Source organism: Mauremys reevesii, linkage group 2 (genome assembly GCF_016161935.1).
Source record: "Mauremys reevesii isolate NIE-2019 linkage group 2, ASM1616193v1, whole genome shotgun sequence".
Taxonomy (NCBI): Eukaryota; Metazoa; Chordata; order Testudines; family Geoemydidae; genus Mauremys; species Mauremys reevesii.
Window position 1 is genome coordinate 239,216,913 of NC_052624.1, and position 20,209 is coordinate 239,237,121.

At 42.7% G+C, this 20,209-nt stretch overlaps 1 long non-coding RNA gene across 1 annotated transcript in view; it reads left to right on the forward strand.

Moving 5' to 3' along the window:
* The first annotated feature begins 1,215 nt into the window (after window positions 1–1,215).
* LOC120399317 overlaps window positions 1,216–20,209 on the forward strand; it is a 38,947-nt gene continuing 19,953 nt past the window's right edge. The window contains exon 1 of the long non-coding RNA XR_005595086.1: window positions 1,216–1,375. This is a non-coding gene — a long non-coding RNA (uncharacterized LOC120399317). The remainder of the gene's footprint in view (window positions 1,376–20,209) is intronic.

Below are 20,209 nucleotides of genomic sequence, written 5' to 3' on the forward strand. Positions count from 1 at the left end.
TACTGTGCAGAGTATACCAGATTAGGTCATACAGTAGTTTTTACCCTTGGGTGAAAAAGATAAAAAAGGTAATTTATGCAGCATACAAATCAACTTTGAATCATGATCAGCTGCAATTTGTATACAAGTATTCAATATAACTTCCTATACTTAACACATAAGGTGTCCTACAGTCAGATAAATTTTGCCAAACTTCATTTATATTTTTGAGATAGATTTCTGTGGGTAATATAAAGAATATTCTGCCAAGGTACAGTCCTTTCTTGAATTTAGATACATTTAGTGGATGGATTAGGCATTGTGATTAATCCTTGGATCAGACTTCATCCAGATGCAAAATTAAATTAAAAATAATTATTAGTTGGGTGAATTTCCTTATTCTCCTATTCATGAAAAGATAGGGTGAGTTCTGTTTAAAAGTCAATGACACAATATGGCTATAGATTTTAATTGTATTTTTTAACATGTATATTTGATTGATTTGGGTCTGGTTGTTTTTCCTACTACGTCTTCAGATTTTCACTATTCTGTAAGACAACACCAATCAACATTACACCCACCCCATTACATTACACCCACCCCAAAGGACTGTCTCAGTTAAATCATACCAAGAGGCAGTGCTAAGCCTCTGTGCACTGGGAGGAGAAATTGGGTTGTGATTAAAATGATGCAACTCTGTGGTCTGAAAGGTCAATGACAGTGACAAAAATGGGATTTAGTTATACATTCCAACACCATTACAGTATTATAAAATAAATGAATATATGCATGAATAGATATTATTTCCCTAATGATATCTTAAGTTTGTGGAAATATATCAACATGTACTAAGGGAGAACAAATTCAAATTTTCATTTAATTAAGACAGGTTTCTGCAATGAATTGCTGATTTACTGGAAAAGATCTTTAAAGCAAAACTTGGGTCAGTCAAGGGACAGTCAGGTAATATATGAGAAAACATTATTCTTTGGGTAAGGAAATAACTCAATGGCTCTTTGGCTGTTGCTGAGGAGTATACAGCCAGTGTATATTTTGTTGTAAAGGTGGCTACCTTTGTACTCCCTGAAGATGAACCAGCTGTGTGCTAAAGACTTCAAGAAATTACACCAGCTCCCAATTGCCAAGGGGCTGTTACCACATTTAGAGATTGCAGGTGTGTTGGGAAGTTTGTGTCACATCCCATTTCCCCTGGTCACAGTTCTGGTGCTAGCTGCAAGGAGGGAGACTGATGTAGTATCTCCTTTGCCAGTTTTTCAGGTCTTGCTATGCTGCAGTGAATTAAACCTGGTACTTTGGTTTGAGGGGCTGTTTTGTGATGATGATAGAGTACAAAGCAACTAGTATGCATGTGAGGATTGGGGCCTATATCTCTAATGTAAGTGAATATTTATTCAGAGTTTTAAGATGTCTTGCAGAGGCAGTAATATTAAAATTTGAGAGAGAGTGAAATCGTGGTTGCATTGAAATCAGTGGCAAAACTCCCATTAACTTCAATTGTCCAGGATTTTGTCTAGAGTAGTTAACAGTGATCTTCCTCAGTGAAGCTGCTTTCTCTCTGATCCTGCTTTCATAGGCTTCATGCAGTGATAGAACCATTGGCCAAATTATTATTCCTTGTGAAAAGCCAAAGTCCATAGTCTTTATGTAAGGCTTCTCTGCAGAGCTGCTTGGATGGGATTCTCCTGCAAGTAGCCTCCACTGGTTTATTGCAGCATATGGTTTTGCACCAAGAAGCAGGGTTTGGCCCACTGTGCAGAATTGTGTCAAGTATCAGAGGGGTAGCCGTGTTAGTCTGGATCTGTAAAAGCAATGACATGCATCCGACAAAGTGGGTATTCACCCACGAAAGCTCATGCTCCAAAACGTCTGTTAGTGTATAAGGTGCCACAGGACTCTTTGCTGCTTGTGCAGAATTAACTTACATTTTAATATTGTAATATAATATATAATTGCTTATAGATGTGCTTCTCTGAATCATAGCATTATTACTGTTGCAATTACTTAAAGTAATGATGAACACAATCATGATAATACAGTTTATATTTCGTACAGGATAAGGGCTTTAACCTCAAGTCCTTATTCAAGCAAAACTCCTATTAACTTTAAAGGAGTATTGATGGAGGACCAAAATATCTTAAATGCAGATGCAAAACTGCTATTTGAGGACAGAAGGCAAGTTGCACAGAGGAATTTTCAGCCATGAATCACTTTTGCATAGTGGTTTGGGGGTTGGTTAGGGGATAAGTGGTACGGGATCCACTTGCTAAAAAAACCCCACATAATAGGAGAGTAAGGACAACAGCTACTATTACATACAGCCTATGGGATTGCAGTAGGTTTGGTGCAACTGCACTGCTTTTCTATAGCAAGGGAGAGTATTTTTTTCCACCAACCACCTTATGATTTCTTGTGAAAGGACTGTTTTACTTAGACTTTGTTTGATGGCTGACTGTGATGTTGAGTAAAGCATGCAGGATTCAGCTGCAACAGATAGCAATTGACCAAAACTATGTTTCTGGTGGATCTGGTGTGTGATTTGATGAAAATTTATATTCTAAGTAAAAATAGTGACAAGGCCTGTGTGCTGTATCTTAGAAGGGATTACTTGTATTTTTACAGAGCCTCTATGCTGAGCTCTAGAAAGGGAACAGATGATAGCAGTAATACATTCTTGTAGAACATAGTTCCATATAGCACATAGTAAAAATGATCAGGAAACGTAGTCAGTGCCTGAGCTTCTGATCTTTCACTTTTTCAAATATGTCAAAATATTTTTTTCTTATGGGTTTGAGTGCAGGTTTTCAATTGTGGCCTCAAAGGTTTGGGGATCTCCATTTTTGAGTCCCCAGTTTAAGACTTAGGTCTATCAAGTTATAAATCCAAAAACTGAGACACCCGTAACCCAAGGACTTCTTGATGCCAACTGCCAGAGGGCACAAGTGTACATAGGACTACAGGGATCCTATAGTTTCACCAAAAGAATGTCATGTAAGGTCTCTAATGAAAGCCTGTATCACACTGGTTGTCATAATCATTGTGAGATGTATGTACAGAAAATGTGAAGAATTTATGTATATCTATTATAAATCTTTAGATATGAGAGTTGACAGGTCATCAAAAGATGATCCACATACTCCTGGCAGGCAGGAGGGAAGAGATGCTTATCTCATTCTGGCTGATCATATACAAATTGAGTATGATATGGTTCACAATGAATGTCCATTAAAGCCTAAGCAAATGCTAGTCAGTAGATTTGGGGGTCTGGAGAAGAAAAGAAAAAAAACGGCAGCAGTTATCTGGTTAAGGAGTAAGACAGTGAAAGTTTGGAACTATATCTGGGGTACAGAAGAACACCCAGATATTCCTTTAAGGTGTGAGGACAAGCTGCCAGCAGGCTTGATCTTAGGAGAAAGGGTTTCAGTCAAACTGACTGAAAATGGTGGGGAAAGAACGTGGGGTAAGCTATCCCATATTGGGGACTGCCTTGTTGGTTAAGTGTAATGATTTTGTTTTATAGGTAACTATTTGTTTCCAATATTCTCACTCTCAATCAGTTGAAGCTGTTATTTGATAATAAATTTATTATTGTTTCTACTATGTCTAAAATAATGCTGTGTGTTAAACAAAGTAGTGATCCTCAGTTGACTCTTACAAGTTTGTGTGTACTATTCATTTGAGAATAGCGGATCTAAGAGTTCTGTGAGTGTTCAGTGGAATGGGGAGCTAAGCACTCCAGAGGGGGAATTGAGGGGTTGGTGTGGGTCTATTGCTAATCTGTACAAAGAGAGTGGGGGCTTGGAAGACAGAGGCTGATGTTTTCAGGGAGCTGATCCAGTGCAGGTGTGGACAAAACTTACTGTAAGGGCAGATGGTGGTGGCAGTGAAGTGCCTCACAACTCCAAGTAGTCCTGGGTAGGGTTGCCAGGCATCCAGTTTTTGATTGGAACACCCGGTCAGAAGGGGACCCTGGCGGCTCAGATTGGCACTGCTGACCGAGCCGTTAAAATTCTGTTTGGTGGCGCAGCTGGGGCCCGGGGATGAGGCAGGCTCCTTGCCTGCCCTAGCTCTGTATGGATCCCCGAAGCGGCTGCCAGGTCCCTGCGGCCCTAGGCGCTAGGGCAGCCAGGGACTAAGAGGCTCTGCAGGTTGCCCCCACCCTGAGTGCCATTTCCACAGCTCCCACTGGTCAGGAACTGCAACCAATGGGAGTTGCAAGGGGAGGCGCCTGTGGATGCAAAGGCAGCACGCACAGCCACCTAGCCTTCCATGCACATAGAGGCTGCAGGGACCTGGAGGCCGCTTCCTCTGAGCCGTGGTAAGTGCCACCCACACCCCCTTCTGCACCCCAACCCCCTGCCTGGATTCCCCTCCCACACCTCAAAACCCTCATCCCTGGCACCCAGCTGGAGCCTTCATACCTTCCCGCAACCCTGCCCCAGCCTGGAGCCCCCTCCCGCATCCCAAACCCCTCATCCCCGGCCGCACTCCAGAGCCCACACCTCTTCCCACTCTCCGAACCCCTTGGCTCCAGTCGGGGGGCCCATCCTGCACCCCAAACCCCTCATCCCCTGCCTCACCCCAGAGTCTGCATCCCCATCCCAGAGTCCATATTCCCTCCCACACCCCAACCCCCTGCCCCAGCCTGATGAAAGTGAGAGAGGGTGGGGAAGAGTGAGTGACTGAAGGAGTGGGATGGAATGAGCGGGGCATAGGTGAGCCTCAGAGAAGTGGCGGGGCAGGGATGTTCAGTTTTTTGTGATTAGAAAGTTGGCAACTTTAGCTCTGGGAAGCATCACAAAAATACCACAAGTTAGTGAATATTTTTGAAAATGTAGGAATTAATGACTTTCAAATATTTAAAGTTGTAGTTTTTAGTGTCAGAAGGCCATAAAAAAACATCTGCTTACGGGTTTGGGAAAGTTTTTATGCTCATATAAATTAGTTAGATTATTATAGATTTTGCAAATCATACCCTGTAGGTATTTTTTTCCTCCTGCAGTGGAAGTGAAAAACAGTGAAATTGTTTTTACAAGAAAATCACTTCTAGATGAGTTACTTTAGGCATGGGGAAAAAGCAATTGCTGAATTGCTAACCCTGAAACTAAAAACATTCAATGGAAGTACTGAAATATCTTAGCTGTTGCAATACTAGCAGTTATAGCTAGTATAGGGGTTAGACTCTTTTAAAACAGATGCCTGCTTATGACTGAAGACAGATTAGCCCCTGAGCATAAGCAATTTTTTTTATATCATTAGTATGCAAATCTGACCTGCTGTAGGGTTCTTCCTCTTTCTAAAACTATGATCCATTCAGTGTTTCCTTGTTTTCCTGTGAATAATCTTGCCCAGAAGGTTTATTTTGCATACCAATTTACTACACACCTGTAATTTTCAAAAGCTGCTGTGCTGTTTTATGTCATTTACTTTAAAATACCTAAATAAGAAAATAATAATTTCCCAAACACAAAACTGATCATTTAAAAATTAAATGTCTATATTTATTATCCCCATATGAAAAAATATGGGATTATACCATATATCTTTAATTTATCAATTTATTAATTAACAAGCATCTGACTGTATGGAGCAACAGGCAAGATTGGTACCTTAGATTGTATGCTGTTCTGGGTAACAACCACATCTGCCCTTATTTCTGTGAGGCAGTGAGCACCCTTTGATGTGTTTCATATCCACACCTCAGTGAAATCAGATTAACATATGATGGGCAAATTTCTGCTCTGATTTGCACTGATGGTCTCTATTTCACACATTCCATTTATTCTGTGTACAGAATTCCCATGTTAGCATGGTCTAATACTTAGAGCAAGGGACTGCAATTCAGGACTCCTGACATTTACTTCTCATTTTTCCAGTCGCTCACTGTGTGACCTTGCATAATTCACACATTCTGTCTGGGCTTTGGTTTCCCTATCTGTAAAATGGAGATAATCTTGCAAAAGTGAGTATGCAGTACTTTGGAGATTTTCAGATGAAAGATGCTTTTAAAGTGCAAACCATTATTGTTGTTGTTTTCTTATTGGCCAAAGATAGTTTTCCATGGAATAAGTGCATTTTATGCTGTAGAGATTTGCAGTGCTTATCAGAAATTTGCCCTAGGTATTAATACAACTAGCATGTAAATGAGTGCTGAAAAAATAGATAATGAAAAAAACATATTTAAAGTATATTTTTGCCATTATTTTTTTATGAATTTGTTTGACTGTTGGAGCTCTGTTGAGGAATTGCCTCTGTGAGCCTTTTGGTGGGGATTATTTTGGAAAGATGCTTCCTGCTCATAGGCAACTTTAGAAACTTCATTGTAGCTTTATGAGGCCTCCCAATACAAATTCAGTACTTTGGGGCAGACTGGGTGGACTGACCTAAATTAAAGTGATTTAAATCAGTACACAGGAAACCTTTGACTTAAATCTTTGATTTTAATGATGTTTTGTATTTGTGTTTTTTAGTTATTTTCCTAAAGAGGAATTAAATACAGTCTTGATGCTAATTTTGGTGTTTCTTTATCCTAACCAAGAGTGTACACTATATCTATCTATAAACATTTATTTAAGTAATTGTATAGCTTAATTTACATTTGTTGAGATTTTTAATTATTACATTTTGTGCTAGAAAATGGTGAATGATGCATTTCTTATGTACTAGATTAATTTCTTACTGGTGATTTGTATCAAACTCAATTTGGATGGAAATTCAGTTCAATTAAAAAGTGCATAAAAACAGCATTTTATTTGTGAATTACTTAATAATACTACCTTAAATGTAATGGATAGAGAAGAAAAATGTTTACCAAAACATCTTTTGCTTTTAAAAATTACTTATTAAACAAAGAAGCGTTATCTGTAGTTAGTGAACGCATTGATTGTTTCTGGTCACCATGTTCCTCAAGGTTATAGCACTAGTAGATCTCAGTCTCTCACAACCAGGTTTTATTCATACATTGGAAGAGGAAAAACAAGCTTTCCTGCTTTTTTGCCTCCCGATTGGTTTCTTAACTTTGAATCAGTAAGTCATTGAACTGAACTAGTTAAGCAGAAATGAAGAAAATATTCTTTGTGCCCGTACAGAAGAGGCTACTGCTGTCAAAAGCTGGGTTCTGCTCTTCAACAAACTCTGGCTGGAGGTGCTAAGCCAGTGACTTCTACCAGTTCAGTGCTTTAATTTTCATTAAAACTTGGCAGCAAACATACTGCTAATATTTTTTTTGTATTTAATTTAAATGATTTTAATAGGTTATAATCAATCTAGGCCTTAACATGAGTTGACAATTTCAAATTATAAATAGGCTTATTTAAAAACAACTTTATTTAATTTAATTAGAAAAGAAAATTCTATTTAAATACAAAAATCCATTTTTTTTTATAAAATCATGTTTTTTTCCACTCTTGGAGTAGAGCCTGCAACTTCATCTCAGCCAATTGCTAAAGTAAGTTGTTTACTATATATAATAGCCTATGAAGCTGTCAGAGAAGTAGAAGAGGCAATAGGTTGAAGGTGAATTATGGGAAAAGGGGGAATCCCACAACAGTGAAGGAGAAGAGAGACCTCCAAATGAGCAATTGCGGTCAGGGCCTTGCTACCATATTTGGGATAGGAGAGTATCAACAACTCACATGAAGGTTTGTGTTTGCTAGGATCCTTGGTTGACTCTTGTCTTCCACTGAAGTCAGATATAGTGCAGGCTCTGTGAAGCTGTACTAAATTGCGTATACATAGTCTAGAGGGATGGAAATGAGGGATCTGAGAATCTGTTTGTAGTGATGTGTGCTGCCTCATGATCTCCCTGTCTTCAGTCAGACAAATCCCAAATGTGGAATGGATTTATTTTTCCCTGTCATTAACTCCCTCTGAATAGGTCAACTCATGTGCTGCTTGCTTACATGGCCATCTGGCTGTGGTGCCCAACTGAAGACCTGTTAAATTTTAACTGGAACGGGCCCTCAGGCAGCAAGTTCATCTTGTGGAAATTTATTTTGACTGTTCAGTTCTTTCTCCTCCTGTATAGTCTCTTCTAGCTGCCATCTTCAATAGCTCCTCACACACAATTGGGCTTTTTCAAGTGTGGGCTTTAGTTAAGCCAAGATAAAGGTTCTTTTTAAACAAATAATAAAACTAGAATGAATCTGAGTTGTCTCTGAAACACTGCACAACATAGGGTTGGGCATTGGGACTTCAGATAGAAATGCTGCATTAAAGCAGAGTCCCGCTGTCACACCTGGCTACCAAGTTCACCAGCATCTCTCAATTGCACATGCAAGTGAGGTGTATTATAATAATGGGAACTTCATAGCCATGTTTGTCCCATATTAACACTGTAATAAATATAGAGGATGTTGATAACAATTTTATAGTAAACTATACATATCTGTTCTAGCGCCAAAATTTTACTATCTACTAATCAGACATTAGAAATGGATTAGGACTTTTTTTATATCAATCACATGGACATCCTGGAGTCTTGGTTCAAATGACTGCTTGCATCCGAAGAAGTGGGTATTCACCCACGAAAGCTCATGCTGCAAAACATCTGTTAGTCTATAAGGTGCCACAGGATTCTTTGTTGGTTCAAATGATATTGCTTACATACACAGCCTTAAAGGATAATTAAAATAAAATACCTCTGCTTATAGAAGGAATGTGGTACTATATAGTACCTTAAATACTTCAACTTAGCTATCCAAAAATGCCTTATGAAGCAATGAGTTACTGCTGGGGATGAAATTCAGAGCTGAAGTGTGAGATGGTATAAATTACACATTGGCCATTGGATATATGTGACGTGACAGTAAGGGAATCTAATGGGATATTAGTAAGCATAGAGGCCCCAATCCTGTGAGGTATTAAAAAGCCAGTGAAACTGAGGGTGCTCAAACACAACAAGAATGATCCCTAAGTGAGTGCCAATTTATCCGATGCTTTTGTGGAAAAACCCAGAGTAAGGTAAAATTTAAAATGGAAATGACTGACTTTAATTTATTCCTCTCATACTTCAGAGTATTAAAAGTGTTAACAATAGAGTCAATGCCCCCAAAATCATGAGATTGTCTTACAAATCATGAAGGTTATGAGTAGGTGTGAGTCTAAGAGAATCTGAGGGACTGTAACTTCATGTGACAGGCATGTAGGTGATTTACTCATGCAATTGTGTGTAGACTGAATTGGAAGCCTCTAAATTCATCTCTGAAGTTGGTGCTGGGAGTCAGGGCCAGCTCCAGGCACCAGCGAAGAAAGCAGGTGCTTGGGGCAGCCAATGGAAACGGGTGGCACGTCTGGGTCTTCGTCAGCAATTTGGCGGCGGGTCCCTCACTCCCTCTCGGAGTGAAGGACCCACCACTGAATTGCCACCAAAGAATGAAGTGGCGCAATACAGCTGCCGCTGAAGTGCTGCCGATTGCAGCTTTTTCTCTTCTTTTCTTTTCTTTTCCTGCTTCGCCGCTTGGGGCAGCAAAAAAGCTGGAGCCGGCCCTGCTGGGAGTTCAAAGGATACGCTTTGTTATCCGGCATGTTGGGAGCAGGGCTGGCTCCAGGCACCAGCAAAGGAAGCAGGTGCCTAGGTGGTCAATAGAAAGGGGTGGCACTCGGTCCGTTATTGGGGCGGCACGTCCAGGTCTGCGGCGGCAATTTGGTGGCGGGTCCTTCAGTCCCTCTCTTCCTTTTCGGTGGCAACTCAATTGCTCTGCTTCAGTCTTCAGCGGCAGCTCAATCGGGTTTTTCTTTTTTCTCTCTCTCTTTTTTTTTTTTTTAATTTTGTCACTTGGGGAGGCAAAAAAGCTGGAGTCGGCCCTGGTTGGGAGAATGGCGGGTGCCAGCTAGTCAAAAATTCCGGTTAACTAAGAGTTATACTTACAAATGGAGAGAGGGAGTCTGGGTGTGGGAGGTTCAGGGCTGGAGGTTGGGGCACAGGAAGGCATGTGGGGTGCAGACTCTGGGAGGGAGTTTGGGTGTGGGAGGGGGCAGGGAGTTCGGGTGCAGGAGTGGTTTCAGGGTGCTGGACCCAGGTGGCGCTCACCTTGGGCAGCTCCCTCAAGCGGTGACATGTCCATTCTTCTCCTAGGCAGAGGCGCGACCAAGCGGCTCTGTGTGCTGCCTCCGCCCACAGACCCTGCACCCACAACGCACATTGGCCATTGTTCCTGGCCAATGGGAGCTGTGGAGCCAGCGCTTGGGGTGGGGGGCAGTGCACGAGCCCCCGGGGCTATTCCTCCACATAGGAGCAGCAGGGTTATGTCGCCCCTGCCGGAGAGCCATGTGGAGCCAGGTAGGGAACCTGCCAGCCCTACGCCAACCGGATTTTTAATGGATATCAGAAATGCCAGTTTCTAGAGCTTTCCGGTTGGTAAAGTGTCAAATAACACAGATTTTACTGTATTTAGGTAAATTCAGCAGTCATTTTAATTGAGCAGTAGCCCACTCATGTTGAAGCCATCTAGTAACTTTGGCCTATATCCGCAAAGGGACTTAGGCATTGGGATGCTCAGCTTAAAGCATGTCTACCCGATTGGACCCTGCAGCGAGATAGGTGTGACAATGCCTATCTCCACCTGGTTTGAGGATTCTTTTGGGGCTTAGGCATGAAATTGGTGTCCAGATGCCTAAAGTGAGGTGTTGTGTGAATGTCAGAAACTTAGGTACCTAGGGGACTTGCATGGTGAAAATTTAGGCACTGTGGGATTTTAGGCACCTACAGGGTTAGCCAGAAGCTGAGCAGGGCTTTTGAAGATCTCGGTGGTGCTTAAATTTTGGACTTGGGCAACTAAGTCTTTTTGTGGATCTGAGTTTTTGGGGTTAATTCTTCTCTCAGTAACACCGGTGTAACTTATTGAAGTCAAATTATTGATTTATTTTACTGGTATAAATGAGAGGAGAATCAGGCCCTTTGTATTTCAGATTTTCTTTTCAACAGAACAGTGGATTCATATTGTTCTATAAAAAGAGAAGCTCAGCAGAAACCATAAAGTGGCCACACATCCTGTCAGACTACACTCCTCACTCTCATACACAGATGGATGGGCGGGGAGAGACAAAGAAGAGTTCCTGAGACAGCCATGAAGCAGGTTCATTAGGCAGACCAGACATGAAGCCAGACCAGATGCTAGAGTAGCAGGCAGTGATAAATTTCCTTTGTTTTTTTCCATGCTCTTAAATATATTTGTTCTCCTGAAATAACTCTGTCCTCACTTGTCACTTAATAAGCCATTTTCCAAAAGCTGAGATATCAATGATAAAGGGGCACAAACAAGGAAGTAAAATTCTGCCATTAATTTCAAACTTCATCAAAATCAAAGTCTAAGAAAAATCAAATGGAAAAAATCCCCTTTCATATGAAGCTGTAAGTTGATAGGAGATTTTTATGCTCAGTCTGATTTTCAGAAGAATACAATGAATAGAAGAGTTAAAATAAGTGCTTGCTGTGACCATTTAATAGATTACCTAATTTTTAGCATAGGGGAGTGTTGGGTATGCAAGTAGGGTTGCCAACTTTCTAATCACACAAAACTGAACACCTCTGCCCCTCCCCATGCTCCACCCCTTCTCCAAGGCCCCACCTCTTCTCGCTCTATCCCCCTCCCTCCGTCACTCGCTTTTCCTCACCCTCACTCACTTTCACTTGGCTGGGGCAGGGAGTTTGGGTGCGGGAGGGGGTATGGGCTCTGGGCTCGGGTGCGGGCTCTGGGGTGGGGCTGGGGATGAGGGATTTGGGGTGCAGGAGGGGGCTCCAGGCTGCGGCTGAGGGGTTCAGAGTGTGGAAGAGGGTGTGGGCTTCAGCGGGAGAGTGTGGGCTCTGGGATGGGGCCAGGGATGAGGGGTTTGGGGTGTGAGAGAGGACTCTGGGCTGAGGCAGGGAGTTGGGGTGCCGTGGGTGAGGGTCCAGCCTGGGATGTGTCCGGGGATGAGAGGTTTGGGGTACACGAGGGGGCTCTGGGCTGGGCTGGGCCGGGCCAGGCCAGGGGGTTGGGATGTGGGTGGGGGGTAAGGGCTCCGGCTGGGTGTAGGACCAGGGATAAAGGGTTTGGGGCACAGGAGGGGACTCTGGCCTGGGGCAAGGGGTTGGAATGCCGGGGGTGGGGGTGTGCAGCTCTGAGGAAGTGGCCACCCGGTCTCTGCGGCCTCTCGGCCATGGGCGGCCAGGGATGCTCTGTGCGCTGCAGGTGCTGCCCCCCACAGCTCCCATTGATCATGGTTAATGGCCAATGGGATCTGTGGAACCGGCACTGGGGTGGGGGCAGCACATGGAGCCTCCCAAGCCCTGGCCGACCAAGGGCTTAGGGGCCTCAGAGACCTGGTGGCCACTTCCGGGGTTGCGTGGAGCTAGGGCAGGTAGGGAGCCCTGGCCCTCCACTGCACCACCAACCGGACTTTTAATGCCAACTGGGTGTTCCAGTAAAAAAAACGGACACCTGGCAACCCTAGGAATGCAGGATCCAGGCGTGTGTTGTGACACCTAAAAAAAGTCTTGGATTCATATATTATAAATCAGAACAAATTAGCTTCAGTGAGTTTAATGGAATTTTACAAAAGAATCTCAGCCACAGAAGAATTGTCCATCTTCTTGAGATGGTACTGAAACTCTCTAATTGTCAGTTGGGCAAACTTTCAAAGCAGAGCACAGTGGTTGAGCCTGCATGTGCACATGTGCCTGTTGCTCCCACAAGGGTCAGCACAAGACCTATACATCACTTAAATTCCAATTAAGCCAATTTAAATGGTGCAGTGAAGATACAGCGGTGATTTCACCCAGAGGACCCTACGCTAGCAGCCACTCTCAAGTCAGGCATTCTTAAACATCCAGTAAGGCTTTCAGCTCTGTGATTTGTACTTGTAAATGCTGAATTGAGCATGAAAACACAAGGCTTTGCCAACATACCTGCTTTTGAAAATGTGAATCATACATATTTGTCCATCCACAACACTCCATTTCCACTTAAACTGTTACCTTGGACTCTTGTATTATTTTTAAACCCACAATCAGAACAGTTAACACACATTTTCAGCTTTATCCCTGCTTGGTTTTTCATGTTAGCCAAGTTCATGTGTGTGCCACAGAAATGCCAAACAAAGAGGCAGCACTTTCAGATGCTCACAAGGGAAATAAATTGTTGTCCCTGTTTTTCTTTTTCATGTTCTGGTTTGTTGTGTAAATATAATCTCTCTTGCTTTGTAATGTATGTGTAATAAACAGGGTTTGAAATTCATTAAACACTTTAGCTTTACTTAAACTATTAATCTCAGCAGCCATGTATTGGTTTGAATACTTCAAAGCAATGGAGATTATCCCTTAATTAATTCCACTGAGGGGTTCTGCTGCAATCATCAACCACAATATGGTTTCATAAACTAATCTTGTAGGGAATATATAATATACTTTATATTAAAATACAAGTAATACTGGAAATCATGTAACAAAAGGTAATTTTATATGTATATATCTAATATGCACTAATTAAAAAAGTCATACTTTTTTGTAGTCTTACATTCAGTCTTTGCTGATTGTAGTGACCCTTCAGAAGCTTGTAAAAGAGGAACCTTTCTGCAGTGCATCCTTCCTAGCAGGAGGGGATTTTTTTTGAGTCCTATGTAAATATTTAAATGAAAGTATAGTTTAATATACACATATGAAAGACAGAGCCTCAGAGATCGCTAGAGCTTCAAGTGAAATCTAACTTTTTAGATTCCCGGCTTGTACTGTTCTAATGTAAATGTTTATAACAGCATATACAATGCAAATCAACTTTTTCATGTTATAGGTGCTTCTGGGAAGCCCAGTCCTGCTTTCATTGAGTAGCCAAAGCTCCACTGACCTTAATGGGTGGTAGGATTGGGTTCTGAGTTTACTTAATTTTAAATTTTATATTCTAAATTAAGACCCCCGAATAATGGTATCAATACCAGATATTTAGAATTAAACTTGTCTGCTCTTAGTATTAGAACTGTCAAACACTTACTTCAATAATACATACAAGTATTTCTACTTATTGGTATCCATTTCATATATTAACTGCATTTACAGTATATGACATGTTGATTACTATTAAAATTAACTAGCTATTTTAATAATTACTTATCATATAAAATATTTAATTTAATGGTGTAATTGTAATTATGTTACATCAAACCTTTAATGTCGATGTTATTCTTCTCCTGGAGCAGGCTCCCCAGGCTAGGGCCAAAGACTGTGTAAAGCATTTTAGTAATTCCCGATTGGCCAAAATGGAGGAAAAGGAAATATTACAACAGGTGTTGCCTTTCTTACATTATATGTGTTAGGAGTTTGCAGAATGGCAACCTTATCTATTGTGGCAAACCCAGGACTTATGTACCGTTTGCCGTACGGGAAGTTCCTCAGGCTTCCACTGGATTCTCCCCCTTCGAGCTGTTATGTGGTCGACACCCCAGGGGCATACTGGACCTGGCTAAAGAAGACTGGGAAGAACAGCCAAACCCGGAGAGAAACGTTGTGGAACATGTGCTGCAGATGAAAGACCGAATAGCCCGAGTCACCCCACTTGTGCGCGAACACATGGAGAAGGCCCAAGGGGCACAACGGACGTACTACAATCGTCAAGCGAGGACCCGGAAGTTCCAGGTAGGGGACTGGGTGATGGTGCTCATACCCACAGCGGAGAGCAAGCTCCTGGCCAGGTGGCAGGGGCCATATGAGGTAATAGAAGCTATAGGAGAAGTCGACTATAAGGTCCGACAGCCAGGTCGCCGGAAGCTGGAGCAGATCTACCATATAAATCTCTGAAACCTTGACAGGATAGAGAAGCTCCGGTGGTTGCGCTGGGGGCACCATCCCCTAAAGGCAATCAGCCCAACCTGGTGGGAATATCCCCGGAGTTGACTCCGGAACAATGATCAGAAGTGATCAGCCTGATCGAACGCAACCTGGATGTGTTCTCAGAAAAGCCAGGCAGGACTACGGAGGTTCACCATCACATCTTCACAGATCCTGGAGTGAAGGTGAACGTCAAGCCATACCGGATCCCGGAGGCCAAAAGAGAGGAGATTAGGAAAGAGGTCAGGAAGATGCTGGCCTTAGGAGTCATCGAAGAATCTCATAGTCAATGGTCCAGTCCTGTGGTTTTAGTGCCTAAGCCGGATGGTAGTATGAGGTTCTGCAATGACTTCCGCAAGCTGAATGAGGTGTCCCGATTTAATGCATAGCCTATACCCAGAATAGATTAACTGATTGACAGACTGGGAAAGGCATGGTTTATGTCTACCCTTGACCTTACTAAGGGCTATTGGCAGATCCCCCTGGCTAAGGCCGACAAGGAGAAGACGGCCTTTGCAACTCCAGAGACACTATATCAGTACACTGTTTTTCCCTTTGGACTCCATGGGGCCCCCGCTACTTTCCAATGGCTAATGGACAAACTGTTACGACCCCATGGAAAGTACGCAGCTGCCTATCTCGATGACATCATCATATATAGCCCCGACTGGGAGATGCACATGGAGAAGGTAGAAGCAGTCCTAGACACCCTGAGGAAGGCAGGACTGACTGCAAATCCCTCCAAATGTTCAATTGGGTTAGCTGAGACCAAGTACCTTGGGTATATAGTGGGGAGGGGCATGGTGAAGCCCCAGCTCAACAAGTTGGAAGCTATACAGAAGTGGCCCCTACCACTACAGAAAAAACAGGTCAGAGCATTCCTGGGACTAGTGGGGTACTATAGACGGTTCATTCCCCGCTTCGCCACCAGGGCATGTCCATTAACGGACCTAACCAAAGCTCAGGGCCCAGACATAGTAAAATGGTCTGCTGCAGCCGAAGCCGCTTTTGCAGATCTGAGGACAGCCCTCTGCACAGACCCCGTACTAGTAGCCCCAGACTGGGGGAAGGAGTTTATCCTACAAACGGATGCCTCTGACGTAGGGCTGGGGGCGGTGCTTTCACAAATGGTCGGAGATGACGAACACCCCATCCTCTTCCTCAGTAGGAAGTTCCTACCTAGGGAACGGAAATACGCCATAGTGGAGAAGGAATGCCTGGCAGTAAAATGGGCCATAGAAAGCCTCTGATACTATCTACTTGGACGGAGGTTCACCCTGGTCACGGACCATGCCCCTTTGCAGTGGATGCACCAAAACAAGGACAAAAATGCAAGAGTAACGAGATGGTTTCTGTCGCTTCAACCCTTCCACTTCACAGTGCGACATAGGTCTGGAACCCAACATGGCAATGTGGATGGCCTGTCGAGGGTGCACTGCTTTCCGACCCAAATAGCCCAACCCTATAGTGTTGAGCGGGGGGGCGGGGGGGGATATGTGGCAAACCCAGGACAAATAGCTACCAAGGGAGGGGTAGTAATTAGTCCCAAAGGGGTTAAAAGGCTGCTCCCTATCCAGTGGGGAGAGATAGCCGAGGAGAAATTAGGTTCAGCTGGAACAGGGGTTACCAGGGAACTAATTAGGTTCAGCTGGCCCCAATTGCTGGAGACTTTTTTAAACCCTCCCTGGCAGGGAAGCAGGGGTGGGGAGTGGGAGAAGCAGAGAAGCTGCCAGCGAGTAGGTGCAGCAAGACTCTACTCTCTTCCAGCAAGGAAGACTGCACTCTGTCCCCAGAAGGGGAGAAAAACAGCAAGGGACTGACTGAGAAAAGGATCAGTCAGACCCTGCGTGACCGGGAAGCACTTTACTTTGCCCAAGCCTGTGTCTCCAAGGCAAAAAGGGACTGAGTCAGCTGAGGAGAAGCAGGTACTTTGCCACACTATGTATTAAATTAAACTGAGTGCATGAACGGCCTAAAATTCTGCTTAAAACTTTATTAATTATGTTAATTAATTAAGTAGAATTCTCAAGGCTTTTTAATGCAGATTGTCTTATTAAACCCCTGAGCTTTGTAAAATATTGCAAAACCTCTCTGTGGCTTTGATGTAAATCCTAATATTTCATTGATCTGGGTAAAGCAATTCATATTGTAAAATGGGGGGGAGGGGAGTTTTCTATAGTAATGATACTTTTTTCTTATACAAATCAGCTATATTGAGTTCTGTCCCATGCAGACTTTAGAATAAATAGAATTGTACATAGTATTTTTTTATTAAATTACACAGTATAAGGCTGACTCCAGTATTTAAAAAACAAGAAAATTAAATTATATTTGCAGAAACTGTTTTCTAGTTACACAAGTGCAATGTGTGAGTTTAGTCCTGCAAAGAGATAGGCAGATCCCCTGTACCATGTGCTCGTCACAGAATTATATGGGGCCTATACAGTACATATCAACAGGGATTAGAACAACTCACACTCACAAATAAAGTAGATGGAAAAGCACTGCATGACATAAACCGTGAGCCAGAATACAGCGTAATGAGTGCAAGGCCAGAATCGTATCAGTTAATGAGCACTTTTAAAAGAAGCGTGGAAAGCAAAAATGGCAGTGCTCTTCTATTTCAGTATGTGCTGAGGCTTCTGGATTATGCAGAGGGATGTGCATGGTACTTAGCAGCAGCAGCAAAACTCTGTGCTCAGAGTGAGATCAGCACTACAGAGTAGTGGAAGGAGGGGATATAATTAAGGGTGGAGACAGGGTGTGGCCAGGACATAGGTGCTTAAATAATATCTATTTCTCAGTGTGTGGAGCAGTCAACTGCTCAGTAATTGCCACTGCATCCTTAGGGTTGCAATTATCTCTGGAGCCCTAATGTGCTCCCTTAGTGTGGTTTATAGAACCTGAGGATCTGCACAGCAACAGATCCATACCACTTCCTCTCTTTCTCCCCTGTTCCCTCACACCTTACTGACTGGTACCTGTGAGAGCTTGCCCCCTCTGTTCAGCAGAAATGCATCAGTTCCAACACCATGACTTGTTCACATGCATAGAGGAACAGGCAGGATTTGTTCCTTAAGAAGCAAAATACATCTTGTGATTCAGCGTGTGTGTTTGCACTCTCGCTATTCACTACAATTTTTCATCTTAAGTGTAAGTTATTTACATATTTTCTGTAAACAACCAGTAGTAATGGCCTGAACTAAAAACCCATTGAAGTCCGAAGACTTCATTGACTCTAATGTGATTTGGATCAGATCCTTAATGCCGGTATGGGAAAGAAGTTTGCATTGATGCAAGACTTTTGAGTTTACAGATGGCAATAGAAGTAGGGTCATAGAAAAATGTGTCTCTGTGATTTACTAGCTGAAATATCAAATGATGTTACTTCCCATCATTAGATGGATTAAGACCCATTCATACTGGATAAAAGTAAACTAAAGCATGATTCTAAAGCCTATTTGATTAAATTGGTTATGAAGAGACAAGATGCACCCAATTTGTTAATACTGTTTTTGATAGTATATTTAATTGTTTAATTGAAACATTATGACAGCTTAATTATGCTGTATCCTATAGCATACTGAACCTGAATGTCTTTTGGGATCTAGCCAAAAAAAAAAGCTTTAATACTTTCCTGAACATGCTTACTTATATGTAGAATTTGTAGTTGGAGATTTGTACGTGGGAATCAAAGTACAATAAGTATTGTGTTCAAAAACAAAATAAAGTTAATGTCTTACAGGTTCATATATTTACCTGGGATTTGCTTTGTAGCAGGTAAGCTTGACATCAATAGTGTTTTATAATACTGAATAAGTGATCAAATTAAAAAGCTGAAATCTACATATAGTGAAACCTATCCCAGTGAAAGGACTTCTGTACATCCCTTTGGATTGATAATGCTCCACTTACATCCTGTGTTAAGGATTGAAGTGGAGAATTAATGTTATAGACTGGTGTGATGGGATTCCCAAGGTACAACCTGGAACTGGGGTACCACTGTGCCCCCTTAACTGTCTAGCCTGGACTGTCTCTCGATGCTTTGCTAGTGACAAGCAGCAAACCACTCCAGTCGCTGTTATCACTCAGCATAACAGCATGTGGAGTCCAGGGCCGGCTCTACAGTTTTCACCGCCCCAAGCAGCACGCCGAATTGCCACCAGATGGCGGGGGCAGTCAGTGTGCCCTTAGGCCGCCGCGGACAGCTAAACATAGAAGCTGCCGCTGAATTGCCGCTGCCGCGGAAACGCGCCTGCCGCCCTAAAGGCGCACGGACTGCCCCCGCCGTCCAGTGGCAATTCGGGGCGCTGCTTGGGGGTGAAAACACAGGGACTGCTGCCCCTTGCAGATTGCCGCCTCAAGCACCAGCTTGGAATGCTGGTGCCTGGAGACAGCCCTGGTGGAGCCCCACAACCAACTAGATTGAGTGAATACTCCCTGAACTACTCATGAATCACACAGAGAAAGGCACCAGCCAGTTCTCCCCAGCTACACAGCCTTGAACCTCCAGAGCTGTACCATCTTGCCCTGATCAGAAGCCTGACCAGTATAAGTTTATTACCCAGTCCACCCCCTCTCAGTGTGGAGAAGACACACACAAATCTTTGTAAACTGAGCTGAGGTTTCCCAAGCACATTGCTCACAACACACTTCTTTAGGTAAATATAAAACAGGCTTATTAACTACAGAAGGATAGATTTTAAGTGATTATAAGTGGTAGGCATAAAAGTTCAGATAGTTACGAAAGAAAATAAAAGAGAATCTCACAATCTAAATCTTAAGACTTATTACACTAGGTAGTGTTTAGATCAAACAATCTTCTCACCCCACTGGACCAGTCTCTTCATTTGAAGTCTTTGTCTTCTCAGCATTCTTGTTGCTTCCAGTGTGGGTGAGGGAGGAGAGAGGCAAAAGTATGATGGCACTGTATATCCTTAGTTTATGTGCCTAGAAGACATTTGCCCGGACAATGCTTGCACAATTGTCATTGAATTGTAAATCCTTTAGTTACAACTCCCCTGGTGATTAATGGTGGGAGTGGTGAGCAGTAGAGACTCTCAAACTTAAAACATATTTCAATTACAACCATACAGCAAAATCTCATAACTTCATACCCTCTAATGATATACATATTTGGACAGAACAATGGGTTTCAGCAGATCATTACCTTTCATAAGATATCTTACATGGCATACTTTGTATGAAATATCACAACCATATATAAATGATGAATATGAGGGTTACAGGGTGCTATTTTGAGGTACAGTGTGTCACAACTGGGCCTTTTTCTGGCACTCTATATATAATGTGATATGTTTCTCTCATAGAGAATAGCTTAAGGAAACAGAAGAATAAAACTTGACTGTTCAGTGACAAAATATGAATACAAATATGAACTGATCATAACACACA